This window comes from Suricata suricatta, chromosome 2 (assembly GCF_006229205.1).
Source record: "Suricata suricatta isolate VVHF042 chromosome 2, meerkat_22Aug2017_6uvM2_HiC, whole genome shotgun sequence".
Taxonomy (NCBI): Eukaryota; Metazoa; Chordata; class Mammalia; order Carnivora; family Herpestidae; genus Suricata; species Suricata suricatta.
This window is the reverse complement of record NC_043701.1, coordinates 130,147,504-130,169,820: the sequence shown is the minus strand read 5'-3', so window position 1 is coordinate 130,169,820 and position 22,317 is coordinate 130,147,504. Positions and strand designations below refer to the sequence as shown.

Genomic DNA, 22,317 nt, shown 5'->3' with positions numbered 1-22,317 from the left:
AATATTTCTTCCAGTCTGTAGCCTATCTTTCATTCTCTTAACCAGATCCTTTTACAGAGCAGAGGTTAATATCAACAAAAAACAATTTATCATTTTTTTTCTTTTATGAACTTTGCTGTTGGTATTATATCTAATAACTCGTGGCGTATCCCTAGGCCACAAATATTTTCTTACATTTTTCTTCCAGAAGGCTTTTAGTTGTACACTTTATATTTCCTTCCACTTCATTTGGGCTAGTTTTTGTAAAAAGTATATGGAAAGTATATGTTTTTGTTTTCTTATTGTTTGCCTGTAAATATCTATTTGTTCCATCACTACTTCTAGAAAATACTGTGTTTCTCTGTTGAATTGACTCTACACTTTTGTCAAAAATCAATTGTGGGTTTTGTGTGGGTCTCTTTCTGGACTCTATCCTGTTCTATAGATGTATATGTCTTTCACCAATACTATGCTATCTTGATTGTATAACTTTATAGTCGATCTTAAAAGCTGATAGTAGCAAGGATGACTGGATGGCTCAGTTGGTTAAGTGTCTGACTCCTGATATTGGCTAAGGTCATGATCTCTAGGTCATGATCTCATGGTTGTGAGATCGAGCTCTGCATCAGGCTTTGGGCAGAGCATGAAGCCTGCTTCAGATTCTCTATCTCCCTCTCTCTCTCTGCCCCCCTGCCCCTCACATGTGAGCACACACTCTCTCTTTTTCAAAATAAATAAATAAACATTTTTTAAAAATCTGGTAGTAGCAGCCCTCCAATTAAGCTCTTCTTCAAAATTGCTTGGGCTATTCTAATTCCTTTGCTTGTCTATATAAAATTTTATATTAAGCTTGCCCGTATCTATCTAAAAAACCAGGCTGAGATTTTGCCTGTGATTACACTGAATCTATAGTTCAATTTGGAGAGAATCAACATCATAATAATACTAAATGTTCCAATATTCTCACATAGAATATCTCCCTATTTATTTAGATCTTTAATTTCTTCCATCAGTGTTCTGTAGCTTTTGGTATATAGATCCTGCAGTGTTAGACTTATACCTAGATATTATATTTTTGGAGTGCTATTGTAAGTGGTACTTTTTTATTTTTAATTTATTTTTTAATGGTATTTTTTATTTTACTTAAAAATTTTTTTAATGTTAAATTTTTGAGAGAGAGAGAGCAAGCAGGGGAGAGGCAGAGACAGAGGGAGACACAAAATCCAAAGCAGGCCCCAGCACAGAGCCCGATGTATGTGGGGCTTGAATTCATGAACTGGGAGATCATGACTTGAGCCTAAGTCAGATGCTTAACCAACTGAACCACCCTGGCACCCCTCTTGAAGTCTTTTATTGATCACATATCACACCTTTGTAACATATATATATTTATACACATATATGTATATATATATATATAGTACTGATTTATATAAATTTCATTTAAAAAACCACCTGAGTGTTAAAAACATTTCTTCTGGATTGAGCTATTGTTACCATTATTACTATTATACAATTTATTAAAATAACATTAATATAATTCTGATAAATAATTATTAAGAAAAAATAAAATTTGGGGTGCCTGGGTGGCTCAGTCAGTTGAGCAACCAAGTCTTGATTTTGGCTCAGGTCATGATTTCCTGGTTCATAAGTTCAAGCCTCGTGTGGGGTGCTGTGCTGACAGTGTACAGCCTGCCTGGGATTCTTTCTCTCTCTCTCAAAATAAATAAACTTTAAAAAAAGGAAGAAAAAAATAAAATTTTATTGGAATTGCATACCTTAATGAAATGAATGGAACTTAAAAATATTTTCAATTAGTTTAAGAATTTGTGAACGAATATTAGTTATTACTAGAATGAGGCAGATTCAGCATCAATCAGCTCTGAGAAACCTTATCCACGTATATGAGTAGCCATAAATGGAAGGAATTTTGTCATTGCTGTCATCCAATTCTTTGAACTTCTAGTAATGCCAAAAATCACATAATTTTCTATTTTCAAAAATTATTCTTAATGATCAAAAAGCTAACAATTGGATTAGTTCCTCTTCTGGATTTTGGTAGGAAGGAACTGGAAAATACCTGACCTTCAAAAAAATTTGTTACTCAGTATTAGAGTCATTCACTTTCTCACTTTGTGAGAAAGTTTAGCAAGACTTACAAATATATAATTATATCCAATTTTCCTCTATTAGAGGCACCTTGTTTAATAGGGAGAGGTTAGAATATTAAATATTGTTAAATTCAGTACAACATTTTTGGTAACATTCTTTTATCTTATCAAATAGCTTGAATATATGTTTGTTGAAAACTTGAAGTTCCAGATTTAGTTTAGACAGTGTACAGAACAGTGATGTCCAGTAGAAACAGAATGTGAGTCACATACATAATTCTAATTTTTCTAGTAGCCACATACAAAAAAAGTTGAGACAGGTAAAATTAATTTTAAAATGTATTTCATTGAGATCAGTATATAGAAATATCATTTCAAAATATAATCAATATAATAAAATTTACACTTCTTTGGTTTTTAACTTTAAAATTAAAATTCAGGGCATCTGAGTGGCTCAGTTGTTTAAGCATTTGACTCTTCATTTCAAGGTAGGCCATAGTGAGATGGAGTCCTGTGCTGGGCTCCACAATAAGCATGGAGGCTGCTTGGAATTCTCCCTCTCCCTTGAGGGGCCTGGGTGGCTCAGTTGGTTAAGCGTCTGACTCTCCTTGATTTTGGCTCAGGTCATGATCTCACTGTTTGTGGGACTGGATTGGGCTCCTCACTGACAGCAGGGAACCTCCTTGGGTTTCTCTCTCTTCCTCTTTCCCTGCCCCTCCCACTTTGTGCACTCTCTCCCTCAAAAAAATTAAATTACATTAAAAATTCAATTCCAGAGGTGCCTGGGTTGCTCAGTTGGTTGAGCATCCAACTCTTGATTTTCTCTTAGGTCATGATCTCATTGTTCATGAGTTCAAGCCCCACATTGGGTCCTGCACTGACAAAATCCAATTACACAGTTACCTTAACTACACATGGCTAATGGTTACTGGGTTGGAAAGTGTAAGTATAGAAAATTCCTAGCACATAAAAAATTTCAAAGTTAGTCTTCATTATCAATCTAATCAGCAACATTGGATTTACTTTCTTTCAGAAAAAAGTCTTCATTTCTCAGAAATTATGTTAATATGCACTGTGATAACTATTATCAAAACATTTTATAAGGGCTATACTTGTGGTGAACACAATGTAACATATAAACTTGTTGAATTGCTATACTGCACACACATGAAACTAATGTAACATTGTGCATCACCTTAAAGACTTAAATCTTTAAAAAAATACAAAAAAATTAGGAGTGCCTGGGTGGCTCAGTCAGTTAAGCCTCTGACTCTTTTGTTTTAATGTTTTTTATTTATTTTTGAGAGACAGAGAGAGACAGTGTGAGCAGGGGAGGGTCAGAGAGAGAGAGACACACACAGAATCTGAAGCAGGCTCCAGGCTCTGAGCTAGCTGTCAGCACAGAGCCTGATGTGGGACTCGAACCCACAAACTGTGAGATCATGACCTGAGCCAAAGCCGGATGCTTAACCAACTGAGCCACCCAGATGTCCCAAGCCTCTGACTCTTGATTTTGGCTCAGGTCATGATCTCATGGTTCATGAATTGGAGCCCCACATAGGGCTCTGCATTGACAGCATGGATCCTGTTTACAATGTTCTCTCTCCCTCTCTGTCCTTCAAAATAATGTCTCTCTCTTCAATGTCTCTCTCTCTCTCCTTCAAAATAAATAAATAAAAGACTAAAAAAATTGGGGGGCCCTGGGTGGTCAGTCAGTTAAGCATCCAACTCTTAGTTTCATCTCAGGTCATGATCTCCCCATTTAGTGAGTTAGAGCCCCGTGTCTGGCTCTGTACTGGAGACGTGGAGCCTGCTTGGGATTCTCTCTCTCTCCCTCTATCTCTGCCCTTCCTCAACTTGCACTGTCTCTGTCTCAAAGTAAATAAACTTAAAAAAATTAAAAATTAATTTTTAATGTTTATCTTTATTTTTGAGAGAGAGAGAAAGAGAGAGAGAGAGAGAGACACAGAGTGTATGTGGGGGAGGGGCAGAGAGTGGGAGACAGAATCTGAAGCAGGCTCCAGGCTCCTCACTGTCAGCACACTGCCTGATTTGGGGCTTGAACCCATGAACAGTGAGATCATACCTGAGCTGAAGTTGAATGGGTGCAAATTTGGCACCCCAAATTTGATGCCATTCCCTCTCTGAAGACAATGCTGATTTGTCTTCAGAGTAAACTACATATAAATACTTATATTTAATATATTAAACACTTTCCAGCTCATTAGACCATTAGGGGAGGCTCTAAAACAGGGTCTAATAATGATAATAAGGATAATAATAATAATAATTACTACCTTTAACATTTTCCAAGCATTTTCTCATGTTTCTTGTTTGAACCTCACAACTAACCTCATTTTCCTGAGGAAATTGTACCTTTTGCTACATTCTGAAAACCACACTAGTGGAGTGATAGGTGGCTCAGTTAGCCAAGTATTTGACTCTTGATTTTGGCTCAGGTCGTGATCTCATGGTTCGTGAAATCAAGCTCCGCATTGGGCTCTGTGCTGACAGTGCCAGGCTTTCTTGGGATTCTCTCTCTCCCACTCTCTGCCCCTGCCCCACTTGTGTTCTTTCTCTCTCTCTTTCTGGTTCTCTCTCAAAAATGAATAAACATTAAAAAACTAAAAAAAAAAAAAAAAGTCTTGAGTGATGTAGAACATCTTGACTATGGTTAATAATACTGTATTGTATATTTGGAAGTTGCTAAGAGAGCAGATCTTAAACGTTCTCATCACAAGAAAAGCCTGTAACAAGGTGTGGGTGACATATGTGAACAAGACTTATTAGGGTGATCATTTCACAATATTCCAATATACACATATATCAAATCATTAAGTTGTATACCTGAAACTAATATAGCATTATATGTCAATGATACCTCAATAAAAAAGATAGAATAAATGAAGAAACAAAAAAAATTGACCACTAATTTTTATAAGATCATCTCACAAATTACTGAAATACAAACTATTACTTCTCTAAATAATTTATTTAATGTACAACTAGAATTTCAAAGATATTTAATAATGTCATAAGAACTTAAATGAGGAGGCGCCTGGGTGGCTCAGTCTGTTAAGCATCTGACTTTGGCTCAGGTCATGATCTCATTTTTAAGTCCCCTGTCAGGCTCTGTGCTGACAGCTCAGAGCCTAGAGCCTGCTTTGGATTCTGTCTCCCTCTCGCTCTGCCCTTACTTTGTTCATGCTCTCTCTCTCTCAAAAATAAATAAATGTTAAAATCTTTTTAAATAATAAAAAAAAGAACTTAAATGAGTGTCTCCTCTTTCCCACTCTGTAGGGTCAATGACCACCTATTTTATTTCACTTTTGGCTTCAGCTTTTCACTCAATGTCTAGCATTAGCATTGGAGCTCAATAAATGTTTTTTTAATGAATCATAAAGTTCATAATCATTCATATCGCCAAGCAAGTTTTGGTACTAGTGCCTCAAAAAAGACCCCAAAACCCAACAGAGCAAACTAAGATGAGTAATATTCTCTTCTATCTCTCTGAATTCCTAATGCTGGGAAGCCCCTTAAATGGTATTTATTCGTTCAAAATAATTATCTTATGCTTGAGAGATAATGGATCAGAACAATCTGCTTGCTGCTTATCTCATGAGTTTCCAAAGAGGCACCGGCTCAGCTCAAAGACATATCAAAGTCCCCTGAGCAAAATCGAGGTATGTTGTGATTATTAGACCAGCCCCTGAAGAATTAAGAAATGGACAGAAATCCAAGTGATTATGTTTTCTTGATAATATCTTTGCCATTTAAACCTCTTTTATGGAGCCCTCTGACATTTCTACCTAATTTTATCAGTTCAAATATCAAATATGTTTGAATTAAAACTTTATCGGGGCCTATTTTTTACTTTTAAAGTTTATTTATGAGAGGGAGACGGGGGGGGGGAGAGAGACAGACAGAGAGAGAGAGAGAATATGAATGGGAGAAGAGCAAAGAAAGACGGGGAGAGAGACAGAATCCCAAGCAAGCTCCACACTGTTGTCATAGAGCTTGATGCGGCACTCAAACTCATGAGCCTGTGAGATTATGACCTGAGACAAAATCAAGAGTTGAATGCGTAACTGACTGAGCCGCCCACGTGCCCTGGGACCTATTTTTTAAATCTCCTTTATCATTCATATTAATTCTACCTTGAAATCTTCACTTATTTTCATTTTTGAATATTTCTGTTTCTATAGAAACTGGTACATAATATTTTTATTTTACACATCTCACATTATAATAGTTATTTGTGCATTTGTATTATCTCACCTATTTGGTGATAAGTTTTTAAAGTATATTAAGGTTACATTTTACTTAGTCTTCCTTCAATTGATCAGTCCATCAATACTACAAAGTATCCACTATATATGTAATGTGATAGAGTGCCTGGTTGTCTTGGTAGAGCATGTGACTCTTGATCTTGGGGTCCTGAGCTTAGGCCCCATGTTGAATGTAGAGAGTACTTAAAAAAAAAAGAAAAGAAAAAGCAACCAAGTATATAATAATGCATAATGGGATATGAACATGGACAATAAATATACAATTCTTGACCACATAGAACTTGAATATATCACTTATCATTCATATAGAAGGCATTCAATAAATATTTGTAGAATATACATGAGAAAACTATTTTTTTGTGTGTGTGGTAGGTGAGATTTTGAAATATAGCATCTCTTGCAATTATAATTAAAATATAAGCTAGTTAAGGGTAACTGGCTGGCTCAGTTGGGCCAGTGAATGACACTTGATCTCATGGTCCTCAGTTCAAGCCCTGCAGGATTAGAGACTACTTAAAAAAAAAAAAATATATATATATATGTATATATATATATATCCATGTGTGTGTGTGTGTGTGTGTATTAGTTGGACTGCAAGTTCACTAAATAGTTAAATTAATACATCACTTAAATTTATGATGATAGTAGTAAAGAAAAGAAATAAAGTAGATAATTAAAATTGCAGTTAATTTACCATATTCTTATGAAAGAAAAATTACCATGAAGATTAAATATCACCTGCAGGTAACTGGTAAAATTCCTAGGCAGCCAAAACCCTGTTCTAGGAAGCACATTACTTTCTAGAATAGGATATTCTCCCTTGAACTTTGTGGGTTTAAGTCAGATGTTGATTCAGAATTGATAAATTTGATCAAGAAAAAATTTTTCTTGTGACTTTTAAAAATATTTATTTTTGAAAAAGAGAGAGACAGAGAGTGAGCAGGGGCAGAGAGAGAGGGAGACACAGAATTCCAAGCAGGCTCCGCATTATCAGTGCAGAGCCCAATGTAGGACTGGAACCTATGAAACTGTGAGTTCATGACATGAGCTGAAAGTGAGAGGTGGACGCTTACCTGACTGAGCCACCCAGATGCCCCTAAACATTTTAAAAATGGAGATGAGATGAAGATAGTGAGGGAGGCAGGATTCTAAGATATTCCCTAGAATTCATGCCCTGCTTGTAGCTATCATACTTCCTCCCAAGTGTGGGCAGGGCCTATGAATACACAGGATAGCTCCTCCTTTGATTAAGTCACATTCTATAAACCTCTTTAAACCATTTTTTTAAAAGTTTACTTATTTTTGAGAGAGAGCGAGCACAAGCAGGGAGGGGCAGAGAGAGAGAGAGAGAGAGAGAGAGAGAGAGAGAGAGAATCCCAAGCAGATTCTGCACTGCCAGCACAGAGCCCAAACAAGGGATTGATCTCACAAAACATGAGATCCTGACCTGAGCAGAAATCAAGAATTGGATGCTTAACTGCCTGAGCCACCCAGGCGCCCCTCTATAAACCTGCTTTTGCTCACTGGAGAGATTCTCCTCCTGGCTTCTGAGAGGTAAGCTCTCCTGTGGTGAAGGAGTCTGTAAGCGGACAAGGAACTGCAGGAGCCTCCAGGAGCAGAGTGGATCCCAGCTATCATCAGCAAGAAAGCTGGCTCCTCAGTCCTACAACTCCCAACTGAATTCTGCCAACAATCAGTGAGCTTGAGCTAGAACCCCAAGCCTCAGATGAGACCAACCCTTTAGACTACACCTTGACTGCAGAATGTGAGACCCAGGGTAGCTGATTCAGTTAAACCCAGCCAGGACTCCGGACCCATGGAAACTGCAAAAATAAATGTATGCTGTTTAGAGCTGCCAAGTTCATGGTAACTTTATGCAACATAGGAAACTTATACAGATGACCTATAGTAAGGGAAAAAGTATTTTTGATATGATTTAATAAGACATGTGCTAACTATGGTATTTGATAATCCACAACACAGAATCTAAAATAAGTTATGTAAGGGGCACCTGAGTGGCTTAGTCGAGCGTCCAACTTCAGATCTCACAGTTTGCTGAGTTCAAGCACCACATCAGGCTCACTGCTGTCAGCGCACAGTTTGCTTTGGATCCTCTGTTCCCTTCTCTCTGCCCCTACCCCACTTGTGTGCTTTCTCTTAAAACATTATTTTAATGTTTAAACAAACATTAAAAAAGATTAAAATAAGTTATGTAAAATATTTATTATAGGATTTATCCAGTGTCAAAAACTTGAAAAATTTGGTTTTCCAGGGCACCTGGCTGGGTCAGTCAGTAGAGCATGTGACTCTTGATCTCTTGGCCATAAGTTCCAGCCCCTTACAGTTCCTTTCTAAGGAAACTTTCTAGTTATATTTCTTTTTTTTTTTAATGTTTATTTACGTTAGAGAGAGAGAGAGAGACAGAGAGAAACACAGCATGAGCAGGAGAGGAGCAGAGAGAGAGGGAGACACGGAATCAGAAGCAGGCTCCAGGCTCTGAGCTGTCAGCACAGAGCCCGACACGGGGCTTGAACTCACAGAGTGCGAGATCATGACCTGAGCCAATGCCACTCAGGCTCCCCTCTAGTTATATTTAAAAGAATCAGCCTTACTAACCTGTACTACTTCAGCTACTCAGCTATATTTTCTTTCCAGCTGATGACACATCCTGGGGATTAGTGCTATAACAGACAAAAGAGAATTTTTAAAAGTTAAATTCATCATAAAAGCTATTTTAAGCCTTTCAATATTTCTAACTGAAGTTCCTTCCTTGTCTCAGACTTTCCTTCATGGAAAGACAGTCTTGCACAACAGTTGAAGGATGAAAGAAATTAGGTTAAACAAGAATTACCACTGCTCCCATTGTCTACACTGATTTCAGAACATCCCAAGGCCGTATACACCATTTATAAATCAGTGATCCACCTTTAACAGAACTATGTTTAAGTCTGAAAAAGGTAGGAAGCTAAGGAGGGTTATGGCATCTTGATAAAACATTAAGTTGGGCCATTTACAACTGTCCATTTGTATGGCATCTTAGAAGTTGTCACACTGGGGACATTGTTACACTGCAATAGTATTCTGGACCCAGGTGGATGTGACTTTTCTTTTTAAGTAGTAGAGCTGTCATGAAAAGGAAATGGGGAAGGATAGCCTGAATCAGGCTACCAAAAGGTATAGTTGCAGGTATGGAATATAATTTTCTCAAAATACATATACCTACATATTCCCTGTCAAGTCTTCCAGTACTCCAGTTTGAAGACCTCAGCCCTAGAATATGAGTTAATCCTGGTCAGTGACTGACTCTCCTGATCTTTATTCCCTCTCTTCTTTCCTTTCCTAACACCTGGTGAGGCAGGTAGTAGAAAAGTAGATGAAGGGCTCTCAATGGATGTGAGACTCTGGTCTGCTGGAAATAGTGTTCCTCTGCCTGAAGAGGGCAAAATAACCAGTCAGATTTTTGCTTCATAATTCTACATTATATTTATTTCCCAGAGGCCATCTTTTAAACACCACGTTACTTGAGAAACTCCCATGTGAAATGAACCATTCTCCTCTAAGCACTATAAATCCAACACAGATTTGTCGAACCCCCACCTCACATAAATCATTCTGTACTTCATTGGGGAAAGGGATGCTGATAGGAGAGGCAGGTTCCTGAGTTTTGGGAACTCATAGTTCAGATGGGGAAAGGGACTCATGTACAGAAAATTCAAACATATTTTGTTTTAAACAACATCAATGTTCCTAAAGATCTCACATCAATTCAAATATCACGTTTTTGGGTAAAGGTCTGTGGTGAAATGTTTTTTGTTTAGCAGCTAAAGTATCAACAATATTTGCAATTGACTCAACTCCCAAGTTCTGAAATCATGCTATTCTTGAATTTTTTAAATTAGTAAGTTTGCATTATCTCCATATTTACATATTCAAAAGAACATTTAATCACAGGATTTCACCATTTCATAATACAAATTCTCAAACAGTGCATTTGCATGGTCCAGGGAGGAAGAGTACTAGGGGTGACTGGGTGACTCAGTGGCTGACTCTTGATCTCGACTCAGGTAGTGATTTTAACACTTCTTGAATTTGAGCCCCATGTCGGGCTCTGTGCTGACAGCATGGAGCCTGCCTGGTATTCTTTCTTTCTCTCTCTCTCTCTGCCATTCCCCTGCACTCTGTCTCTCAAAATAAATAAATGCACTAAAAACAAAAAAAACCCTAGTACTGTACACAGTTGAATGTGTCTTACGGAGAGCACTTTATTCTGTAAATTAAATATCAGGACTTGGAAACGTTTTAACCTGGCCCTTGGTAGGTGCCCAGCAAATGACTATGGTGATGGATTAGGTCTCTGGGGACACCATACAGATATAATGGAAATTAGACAATTTCATAAATCCTGAACAAGTTGAGGGAGACTTTTTGAGGGGAATGTGGGGGCAGACATTAACATTCCTTCAATAAACCACAACAGGACAGAGGAAGTAGTTTTGCTTTGCCTGAGACTACAATGTAATTGGGTTGTACTGACTCCATTGAATTGGGATTTGCACCACTTCTACTCTCCCATCAAGCTTTCTGGGCAAAGAGGAGGGAGGAGGAAGGGTTTGTTCTCTCATTAATTTCTTCCCTCTTAGGCCAAAGAGAGCTGGATGTGGGAGACAAAAAATTTTAACTTAGCAAGCAGGAAGACGGCCAGTCAGAAAACACACCGAAAAGCAAACTCAGTACATTGCCAAGGGGAATGAGGCATTGAACTCCCGAGGATTATATCCAGGGGGGGATGTAATCTGGGCCTCCAAGCCCCAAAAGTGGGGATAAGACACTGGAGAACAGTTTGATTCCAGGTCAGCACTAAAACAGTTTGAGACCTGGGGACTGGGAAGGCACCAAAATCCAAATCTAAATGTAAAATCTTAAAGTTTCTTTAAATAATCCAATATAAGGCAACGGCAGTTTCTAGGACCCTTATTATGCAAAAATGTTCAGTCAATCTTTTATGGGAGTCATTTTAAAGACAGAAGAATGGAATCCAGGTGGAATTGCCCAGACATTTGTTTCCAGCCTTGAACTGCTTAAAAATTTCAATGCTGAGGCCAGACCCCAGACCAATTACATTGGCATCTCCCAGGGGTGGGGTCCAGGCAGTAATAGTTTTAAAGCTGACCAGCGGAAGCCCAGGTCTTTACCATCCAGGCAGATGCTCAACGAATTTAACACATTCTATTTGTAAGTCACAACGCTGGATTTAGTCTGCAATAAAAATTCAAGAGTAGATATGGTGTTAGGCATTACTGATAACTGGAGCATATATTCCACAGGAACTATGTAGAAGGTATTTCTTCATATTTACTAGTTGACTCCTCCTGCCCTTTCTTTTAGAGCAGAGTAGTTTTAAATGAACTAAAATACTTTGAGGCCTGAGAGAGTCTAACTTATTAACCTTTCTGGGCCTTGGGTTAAAAAAAAATTCTATGGGGTGCCTGGATGGCTCTGTAGGTTAAGCATCCAACTCTTGGTTTCAGCTCAGGTCATGATCTTGTGGTTGTGGGTTCAAGTCCTGCACTGACCTCCCCTACATGGAACCTGCTTGGGATTCTCTCTCTCTGTCCCTCCCTTGCTTTGTCTCTCTCTCTCAAAATAATTCAATATTTTTTAAGAAGTCTATAACCTCAATTTTACATAGTTTGAACCTGCCACTGATAAACTATGCAGTAAGGTGGATATGAGCAGGGAAGAAATGCTATCCGACTGATAAAAGGGCAGAAACCAAGTTCTAAACAGCCCAGACAGACCCCAGAGGAGAAGCATGCAGTGTTTACTATGACCACTACTCTACAGTAAAGTATAGCTTCATTATAATATATTTACATTGTGGTTTTTACCCCCATACACCCTGGATGGGGGGAAGCTGCCTTGACACTTTTGACATGGATCACAGAGGGCCCAAAACTGCCCCTCTCAACCAGCAGGAGTCCCTTGGCTGATTGGCTGCAACCTTGGTCAAGAACCGCCCTCACTATGACCCTACCCTACCTAAACATAAAAAGGAGTACCTGGCAGGGCACCTGGGTGGCTCAGTCAGTCAGGTGCCCAACTTCAGGCAGGTCATGATTCCACGGTTTATGGGTTTGAGCCCCACTAAAGATAAATAAACATTTAAGAAAAAAAAAAAAAAAAGGAGTACCTGACTGGCTCAGTAGGTAAAGCCCGAGACTCATTCTTGGGGGTTGTGAGTTCTAGCCCACACTGGGCATAGAGAGTGCTTTAAAATATGGGGCACCTGGTGGCTCAGTCGGTTAAGCCTCCAACTTTGGCTCAGGTCATGATCTCACGTTCGTGGGTTCAAGCTGTGCTGACAGCTCAGAGCCTGGAGCCTGCTTCAGATTCTGTGTCTCCCTCTCTCTGCCCCTCCTTGCTCATGCTCTGTCTCTGTCTCAAAAATAAATAAAACATTAAAAAGATTAAAATAAATAATAAAAGCTCAGTCAGTTAAGTGCCCAGCTGTTGGTTTTGGACTCTTGATTTTGGCTAAGGTCATGATGCCCAGGTCCTCATAGAGCTCTGTGCTGCCTGTCTGCTTGGGATTCTCTCTCTCATTCTGTCTTTGGCCCTCCCCCAAGCACGCACATTCCCTCTCTCTCTTTCTGCCAAAATAAATAAATAGACATTTTAAAAGAAATAATAATTTTTAAAAAGGAAAGAAAGACAGTCTTGATCCCTCTCGGGGCATCTGCCACCGCTGGGCCTGCCCACTCTTCCATCTCCAGAATGTACCTTCGCTTTAACTGCTATTAAACACTTGCTTGCTTAAGAGTTTGGCTCTGAATACTTTCTTGGCCAGAGTGGGACTCGCCACTGCCAAAACTGCTTCACTTAAGTGACTGTAGCCAGAAGGATCTTGATCTTTTTAATCAAGGTAAAAAGTACATACAGTGACATGCACAAATACTAACTTAACATTCTGATGGGTTTTGATAAATGGATACATCTGTATGGCCAGCATCACCCCCGGAAGTTTCTTTATGCCCTTCCCAGTCTTCCACTTTCCCCATTCATCAGGGAACTATTCTTCCAACTTTATTTATCCTACCTCAGTTTTACCAGTTCTTGAATTTCATTGAAATGGAATCTCACATCATGAGCTCTATCACGGTGATCTTTTAAAATTTACTAACTTATTTTTAAAGTTTATTTATTTAAGTAATCTGTACTCCTCCCAACATGGAGCTTCAACTCACAACTCTAAGATCAAGAGTCACATACTCTTCCAACTGAGCCAGCCAGGCATCCCTGCTCTTTAAAAATTTAAAATACAAATTAGATCATATTTACTCTTAGAATAAAATCCAGACTCCTCCCTATGGCCAGAAAGGCCTTGTATCCCTTTCAGTCTTCCAGCACATCTCCCAACTCTACCCTGTGCTCATTATAACGGTGTTCTATCCACAAAGGTCTTCTTTCCCAGCACCTTCCTATTCAAGGTCTTTGCTCAGCTGTATTCCTCTTCATTCCTATTGGCCTTCAGGCATCATCTTAAATCTTACTTCCTCTCAGAGGTATTCCCTCCTGCCTCAATTCTAAATTAGGTTCTCCATTGTTCTTTTCATTTCTGTCACTATCACAATTAATAATTATATATCTATATGTGTTTATTCTACTTTAAAATTGTTCATCTCTGGGGTGCGTGGGTGGCTCATTCAGCAAAGTGTCTGACTTCTGCTCAGGTCATGATCTCACGGTACGTGGGTTCGAGCCCCACCATCAGGTTCTGTGCTGGCAGCTCAGAGCCTGGAGCTTGTTTCAGATTCTGTCTCCTTCTCTCTGCCCCTCCCCCGCTCGTGCTCTGTCTCTGTCTCAAAAATAAACCTAAAACAAAAAAGACTTTAAAAAAAATAATAAAATTGTTCATCTTGAGGGTAGCAGCCATGTCTGTTTTGTTCACCACTGTGTTTCTAGCCCCTAGCCCAGAATCTGAAACATACTAGGTGTCCAGTAAATATGTGTTAAAATAAATGGATAAAATGGTTTAATTGGATTCTTTAAATGAGAAAAAAGGGATAGAAAGGAAAGACAAGTCGTGGCCAGTTAAGGGTAGGATTTCAATGGAGAATGGCTCCTCCTTTAACCTTTTTTAAAAAATGTTTTTTATTTATTTTTTTGAGAGACAGAGAGGGGCAGTTTGAGCAGGTGAGGGTCAGAGAGAGAGGGAGATACAGAATCTGAAGCAGGCTCCAGGCTCTGAGGTGTCAGCACAGAGCCCGACACGGGGCTCAAACCCATGAACCAAACCATGAGATCATGACTTGAGCCGAAGCTGGACACTTAACCGACTGAGCCACCCAGGCACCCCTCCTCCTTTGACCTTGAGTAGTGAGAGTGAGGAGCAAGTGTTATATACAACAATGGAAGGAACATTTGGGAAGAAGTCAGATCACCTGGCTCAGTGACTCTCTGGACTGTTTTCCTCATTTATATAATGCAAAAGCTAGACTAGAAGATCTCATCAGTACTACCTCACCCCCATGTAGCATTTGGAAACATACGAGGGAATTTTCCAGTCACAATAATTGGAGACCACTATTGGCATTTATTAATTTGGAGCACCAGAATGTTAAATATCCTACAATGCATGAGACACTCTTAACCTTGTGTCATCCAAAGTACCAGTGCTGGCGCACCTGGGTGGCTCAGTCAGTTGAGTGTCCACTTTCAGCTCAGGTCATGATCTCACAGTTCGTGAGTTTGAGCTCCACCTTGAGTTCACTGCTGTCAGCATGGAGGTGGCTTAGGATCCTCCATTCACTACCACCCCCCTTTCAAAAACAAATAAACATTAAAAAAGTTCACAATACCAGTGCTGAGAAATACTATTACAGTAGGCATAGCCTGTGGTTCCCCATTTTGTGATTCTTTTTAGGTTATCTTCTAGGCAATGCTTATTGTATTTAAATTACTTTATTTAGTAAATTACCTCATCTATTTATAAGTCAAACTGCTTAATTTAGTCTGTCATAAGAGCTCAAGAGTAGACATATCAGGGCATTACTGATATTTGAGGTATATACTCCACAGGAACTATGTAGAAATTATCCTATTTCTTAGTTAGCTTCTTCTACTTCCTTTTTTTTTTTTTGGTAAGCATTTCTTTAAGAAATTCAAAGAGCTTGATGCTATTTCATTCTTCCTTAGTTGATGTGTAGGTAGAAGTGAGTTTAAATTTGGGAAACTGTTATGGACTGATGCTTGTGCCCTCTCCCTCCCCTACATTCACACAGTGAAGCCCTATTGCCCAGCTGGGATGAAATTTGGAGGCAGTGTCTTTGGGAGGTAACTAGGTTTAGATGAGGTCATGAGGGTGAAGCCCCCAGGATGGGATTAGTATCACCAAGGAAGACTTCTAAGAGAGAGACCAGAGCTTCCTCTCTGCCACATGAGGACTGTGAGAAGGTGGCCATCTGCAGACAGAAAAAGTTCCTCACCAAGGAACCAAACTGGTCATCACTTTGATCTTAGACTCTTAGCCTTCAGAACTGAGAAATAGATTCTTGTTGTTTAAACCACCCACGGTATGGTATTTTATTATGGCAGCCTGAGCTAATATATAAACTGAGGCTCAAAGAAAATTAACATTAAAATTACACAGAGAACCCTGGTGTGGCAAGGTTGGTATTTTAAGTGTTGTGTTTCCCAGCCTAATGTTTTATCCAGCAGAAATGACTCTTAGTAGTTAAGGAAACTATTTGCTAAATATAATCTCATCTTCACAATCCTAAGGTCCTTGGCTGCTCTAAAATTGTTTGTTGCTATAGAAATACACGGTGGAAACAACAGAAATGTCCATCAATGACAAGTAAAATGTATATTCATACAATGGAATATTATTTGACCATAAAAAGGAATGAAGCACTATACACATGATAACATAGATGAATCTTAACATTAGCTAAGTGAACACTCTGGTTTCTCTTCAGATTGCATAAATCTTTTGCCTTTTAACATTAGCTAAGTGAAAGCAGCCAGTCACACACACACAAAAAACCCACATAAGATTCTATTATGTGCATCTCCAGAAAAGGCAAATATATAGAGAGAGCAAGGAGATTAGTGGTTTCCTAGAACCTGGGGCAGCAGGGAGGAAAGGGAGTGATAACAGAACACAGGTTTCGGGGCACCTGGCTGGCTCAGCCGGTGGGACATTAACTCCTGATTTCAGGGTCATGAATTCATGTCCCACATTGGGCATAGAGCTCACTTTAAAAAAAGGGGTGCAGGTTTCTATTTGAGGTGATGCACATATTCTAAAATGGACTACAGCGATGGTTCTGAATATACTCCATAGACTTTAAGTGAGTGAATTACATGGCATGTGTAATGTATATCAATAAAATTTTTTAAAATATGAAAAGGTGTTCAATTTCAATTCATGATTAAAGAAATGAGAATCAAAACAATGAGCAACGATTTTTCATCCATCAGATTGGATGAAACAGTATTTTCAAGTCAATAATATTTATCCTGGGCAAGCGTGTCGGGAGGTTAGTGCTCTTGTATACTGTTGGTGGGAGTATGAATTGAGGCAATCTTCTGGGAGGGAACTTTGGTAAGACTGCTCATGATTCAATATACATACACCTTCTGATTTAGTCATTCCACTTCCAGGAATTTATTCTACTACTGTACATTTATTGAGCATGAAAATAATTATTGCAACACTGACTGCAGTTGAAAACGATGGCTAAAAATTGAAAACAGATAAAATCCATTAATAGGGAATTGAGTAAATTGTAAATCCTTATATAAATCCTGGGTCTGTGCTTGGTTAAACAAATGAAGTATAGAAACAGTATATATAACCCTGCTACTCTTTTGCGTAAAAAGGGAAGAAAATAATAAGAATATATATGTGTTTTGCATAAAGAAGGATACACAATAAATGAATATAAATGATAATCTGGTTAAGTGGGAACTAGGTAGATGGTAGACAAAGGTAAACATGAGACTTGTCACTGAATACCTTTTTATATTGTTTAATTTTTGAGCCATGTGAATATCTCTAAAAAAGCAAGAATATAACTTAAATAGAAGAATAAAACTTATCTACAAAAAGTAAAGTACAACCTATACAAGATACATTAAGTGAAAAAAACAGGTTGGAGAATAGTATGTATAACACTTTTTCATTTATTCAGTTAACAGATACTTTTTGAGTCCCTAATTTATGTTCTAGACTCTAGAGATATGAAGTAAACAAGGCAGCCAAGGCTCTGGCTATCATAAAGATGACATTTAAGTAGCGCATAAGAATGTAAGCACATAAATAAACAAAGGTAACAGAGACTGACTTCAGTTGGGGAGTAGTTATTTGATGGATGTCACAAAAAGCTTGAGAAAGTAACAAATAAGTTGACACCTGAATGAGGAGGCTGTGGGAAAAGAGTGGTCCAGGAAAATAATGTAGTCAATGCAAGGGTCCTGAAGCTGAAACAAGTTGGCAAGTTTGAAGATCTGGAATACAGTCTGAATAACAGGTGGAAAGTGGTAGGAGATAGTCAAAGTGGTAGTCAGAGGACAGATCATGAGTTTAAATAAAAGAATAAGACATATGTTTGGGGTGCCTGGGAGCTTCAGTCAGTTAAGTTTCTGGCTCTTGACTTCAGTTCAGGTCATGATCTCACAGTTCATGAGTATGAGTCCTGCATCAAGCTCCGTGCAGACAGCATGGAGCATGCTTGGGATTCTCTCTCCCTCTCTCTCTCTCTGATCCTCCCCGACTGGTGTGCTCTCTCTCTCTCAAAATAAATGAACTTAAAATAAAAGAATAATACATATATTCACACATAAATTGAAAATATTTAAAAGGACACACAAGAATCTTAAAATTATAGGGGCACCTGGGTGGCTTGGTCAGTTAAGCATCTGACTTCAGCTCAGGTTACGATCTCATGGTCCAAGAGTTTGAGCCCCGAGTCGGGCTCTGGGCTGACAGCTCTGAGCGTGGAGCTGTTTTGGATTCTCTGTGTGTCCCTCACTCTCTCTGCCCCTCCCCTGCTGGCACTCTGTCTGTCTGTCTGTCTGTCTCTCTCCCCCTCAGAAATAAACATTAAAAAATGTTTTTAAAAAGGATCTTAACATTATTAAGTGGCTATTTTGTGGGTGGTATTGGGGATAATGGTCAATAGTACTGTTTAAATTTTGTATCTTCCAGAGGAGCCTTGATTTTTAAAAAATTTTTTTAATGTTTTATTTATTTTTGATACAGAGAGAGACAGAGCATGAGAGGGGGAGGGGCAGAGAGAGAAGGAGACACAGAACCGGAAGCAGGCTCCAGGCTCTGAGCTAGCTGTCAGCACAGAGCCCGACACAGGGCTCGAACCCACGAACCATGAGATCTGACCTGAGCCGAATTCGGAGGCTTAGCCGACAAGCCACCCAGGCGCCCCTAGGAGCCTTGATTTTTAAAACCATTTTAAAATGCATAAATAAGAAGTATGCTTCAAAAATTTTTTTAAAAATGCAGAATGTTTAGTAAGAATCTAGTATGCAGTCAGAATCTGAAGAAACTGAAGAAATGATGATTCCTTTGGTTCTAGTCCCTCTAGTGGCAATGACGAGGTAGTGCTGGTGGCTGTTTCTCAGCACAAGTGAGAGCTAAAAAAATCTTTAATGAAACTGATAACTCAGAAGTCTGAATTCTTGAAATTGCGTAATTCTTGTTAAATGGTAGGTGGAGAGCCCCCCCCCTACATCGCTACAGTTATTGTTACAATCACCTCCTCTACATCATGAAGCAGGGGCCAGTAAAATCTTCAGATTTTAAAATTAAAACATGAGGAAAATGCTGCAGTTCAGTTGTCTTGCAACTATATGGCTTATCCTGGTCACCATCTCTTCTGAGTTTTGCTCAGGCCTACACTGCCCTGTCTTCTCTCCATCTGGATTAGTTAATGTCTCTCTCCCCTCTTGGTCAGCTTCTGCACAGCTTCCCCAACATCTCACGTTGTCCTTTTTTTTTTTTTAAGCTTATTTATTTATTTTGAGATAGAAAGAACCAGCAGGGAAGGAGCAGAGAGAGAGGGGGACCGAGGATCCGAAGCAGGCTCTGTGCTAACAGCAGCAAGCTTGATGCAGGGCTCAAACTCATGAACCTGAGTTCATGACCTGAGCCAGTTGGGTTAAGCAACCAGGGGTCCCTCCTTCTTTTTCCCCCAAGCTTATTTCCCTATTTTGAGAGAGGGAGGGAGAGGAAAGGGGAAAATCCCAAGCAGTCTCCTCACCATCAGCGCAGAGCCTGATTCAGGGCTCGAGCTCACAAACTCCAAGATCATGAGCCAAAATCAAAAGTTGGATGCTTAACTGACTAAGCCACTTAGGCGTCCCTAGTCACTCTCCTTTTTGACAAATCCTTTAATAATTCCTTGAGAGGAAAGGCGTTAAGATTAGAGGAAAAGAACTAGTGAGTGTGAGTGTCAGAGCTTGAAAGGATCTCAAGTCCTTTGCTATTCCAAGTGTGATCCCTGGATCAACAGGGACTTCATCTGGGGGTCGGTCAAAAATGCAGAATCTCAGACCTCCCCCAGATATCCTGAAACAGAAGCTGGCATTTAATCAGATCACCAGATCATTTGTGTGAGGCTTCAAGGTTGAGAATCAAGGAAGTATGACTCAACAAGAAGCCAGGGGAAAGCTGATGCCCGAAATCAGGTCTGCTAACAGCCTTGTTATGTGCCATTTTCCAATAGGCTAAAATTATGGGCAGATAATTTGATGTAGTGTTTTTATGTATTTTCTTCACAATGGGCTCAAGAGTCATACACAGCAGCGATCAAATCCCAGCTTTAATACTAGCATCTAGTAGGAGCTCCATAATGATGGTTATTATATTTCCTGTTAGTATTATTTTTCTAAATTAATAAAAACTTTACTTTTTAGAGTTTTAGGTTCACAGCAAAATTGAGTATAAAGTAGTTTCCACATAACCTCTCTCCACAACCTCTCCACCAACCTCCCACCACTATCCATATCCCTACACACTATTCTAATAACGGATCACTGATTAAAACTTCAAGGCAATGTTTCAACAGCCTTTAAGGAATCTTTTACAAATTCTATTCTATGTCTGACTTAACAAAAAGACTCTGTTTTAACAAAGCCTGTACTTGTTTCAAAATACTGTTTTGTTCTCGCAGCCAGGGAGGGATTTTATTAGGTTGCTTCACAAATTGGTGACACTGACAAACTTGGAGTCTAAGGTCCTGGCAGGCTCCGTTTATTTCCGCTGGATCTCATGGTGGAACGGAGCGGTAGATTCTGAAGAGCAGGAGTTGAGAGCTAGGAGCTAAGTCGAATAGAGGCCTTTTTATTAGCGCACGAATGGTGTCCAGCATTCTCAGCCTAGCGGGGGCCGGAGTGGCGGCGAGGAAGGGGGGTATCGCCCGCGTTGTGGGAAATCGGGACGAAGGGTTGCAGAGTGTTTCTGGAACTTGGGTTTAGCGTCTTGAAAGCTTGAGTTCCAAAAAACCTCAAGGAGAAAGTGCCAATTTTATTTAGCAGGACAGATATTTGGCGGGAGACTATAAGGAAAAAGAAGAGGCAGGAGAGCAGCCAGTCTGAGAATGACTCCGGGGGCTGCGCGGAGCCCACCTACAGGATGCCCAATTACTTTTTCTTTTTAAAAATTTATTTCTTTTGAGAGAGAGAGAGAGAGGGCAGGGGCATAAACAGGGGAGAGAGACAGAATCCCAAGCAGGCTCCGCACTGTCAGCTCAGAGCCCAAAGCTGGACTGGAACCCACAACCAGTGACATCAAGACCCCAGCCAAAACCAAGAGCCAGATGCTCAACTGACTGAGTCAGCCAGACGCCCCATAGGCTGCCTAATTTTTATTCTCGCTCAGCGCTTTTGAGGCTGTGGTCTCTTACCTTCTAGATTTCTCCTTTTTGTTTGTGCTGACCTTAGCTGTGTTTTCTTTCCCACTTAAAGACTAGCTCGTTTGAAGTAAAAAGCTGCAAAAAAACAAAAACCAAAAGCTTTTCCGGAAAAATGGCTCCCGAGGCCGGAAGTAACTGGGACTTCCCAAGATGCTCCTTTCCCTCTAATTCCTTGATGTCTTGTGGGAGTTGTAGTCCCAGGGTGGGTGACGCCTCTTAGGCCAGAGGAGATTGGGTGTCTTTCTGATCTGGTTGGTCCCGAGCGTGGGCCTCTGACTCAATGAGTCTTGAGGTGTAAAGAATTTTAACTTTGTTAAAAGTTCTACATGATTGTTACAATATGTTTTGCACCATGCACTTTTTAAAGGCTTTATTCAACGGACATATGTAAATAAAACAAATGGTCGTTGCTCTTTGAAAATATTAAAAAGCATAAAAAGAAATAAAAAATGGTGGCGTGACTACGTTGACCTGGTACAAACAGTTCAGAAAAGTATAAACTGAAACTAAAAGCCTGTACTCTGTCCCTGCCCAGCTCCCCTCCCTTAGAAAAAAAAAAAAAAAACAACCCATCTTTTTAAAGAAAAAAATTAGAGGTGCAAATGTACATACTATTAACAAGCACACGAGTGATAGTGCTATATACTCTTCTCAAACTTCTTTTTTCATTTGATAATCTATGTCAGACATCTTCCCATAGGCCTGTACAGAAAAAGCTATCCTGCCCCCTTTTCAATGGCTGCACAGTAGTTTATCTCACAAATACCATAATTTATTCATCTACTGCCATCTGCTTCTCCATCTTATTGAGGGACATTTTGGGTTTTTTAAATTTTTTTCCTGTTGCAAAGAATGTTGCAGTGATCACTTGGAACGTATTTTGGTGTAATTCCACAGGATAAATTCAAAGAGACAAAATTGCCCAGTTACCGAGATATAAACTTTATAAAAGTTAATGAATACTACCAAATTGCCAAATGGTGCCAGTTTACACTCTTATATAAC

At 39.4% G+C, this 22,317-nt stretch overlaps 1 protein-coding gene across 1 annotated transcript in view; it reads right to left on the bottom strand.

The window, feature by feature from the left end:
• Positions 1 to 21,412, bottom strand: part of SIRT1 (sirtuin 1) — a 60,204-nt gene extending 38,792 nt beyond the window's left edge. Inside the window, exons 1-2 of the mRNA XM_029931760.1 lie at positions 21,304 to 21,412; positions 8,996 to 9,060 (exon numbers count right to left, since the gene is read on the bottom strand). The gene's annotated coding sequence lies outside the window, so the exon portion shown is untranslated. The remainder of the gene's footprint in view (positions 1 to 8,995; positions 9,061 to 21,303) is intronic.
• Positions 21,413 to 22,317: the final 905 nt, after the last annotated feature.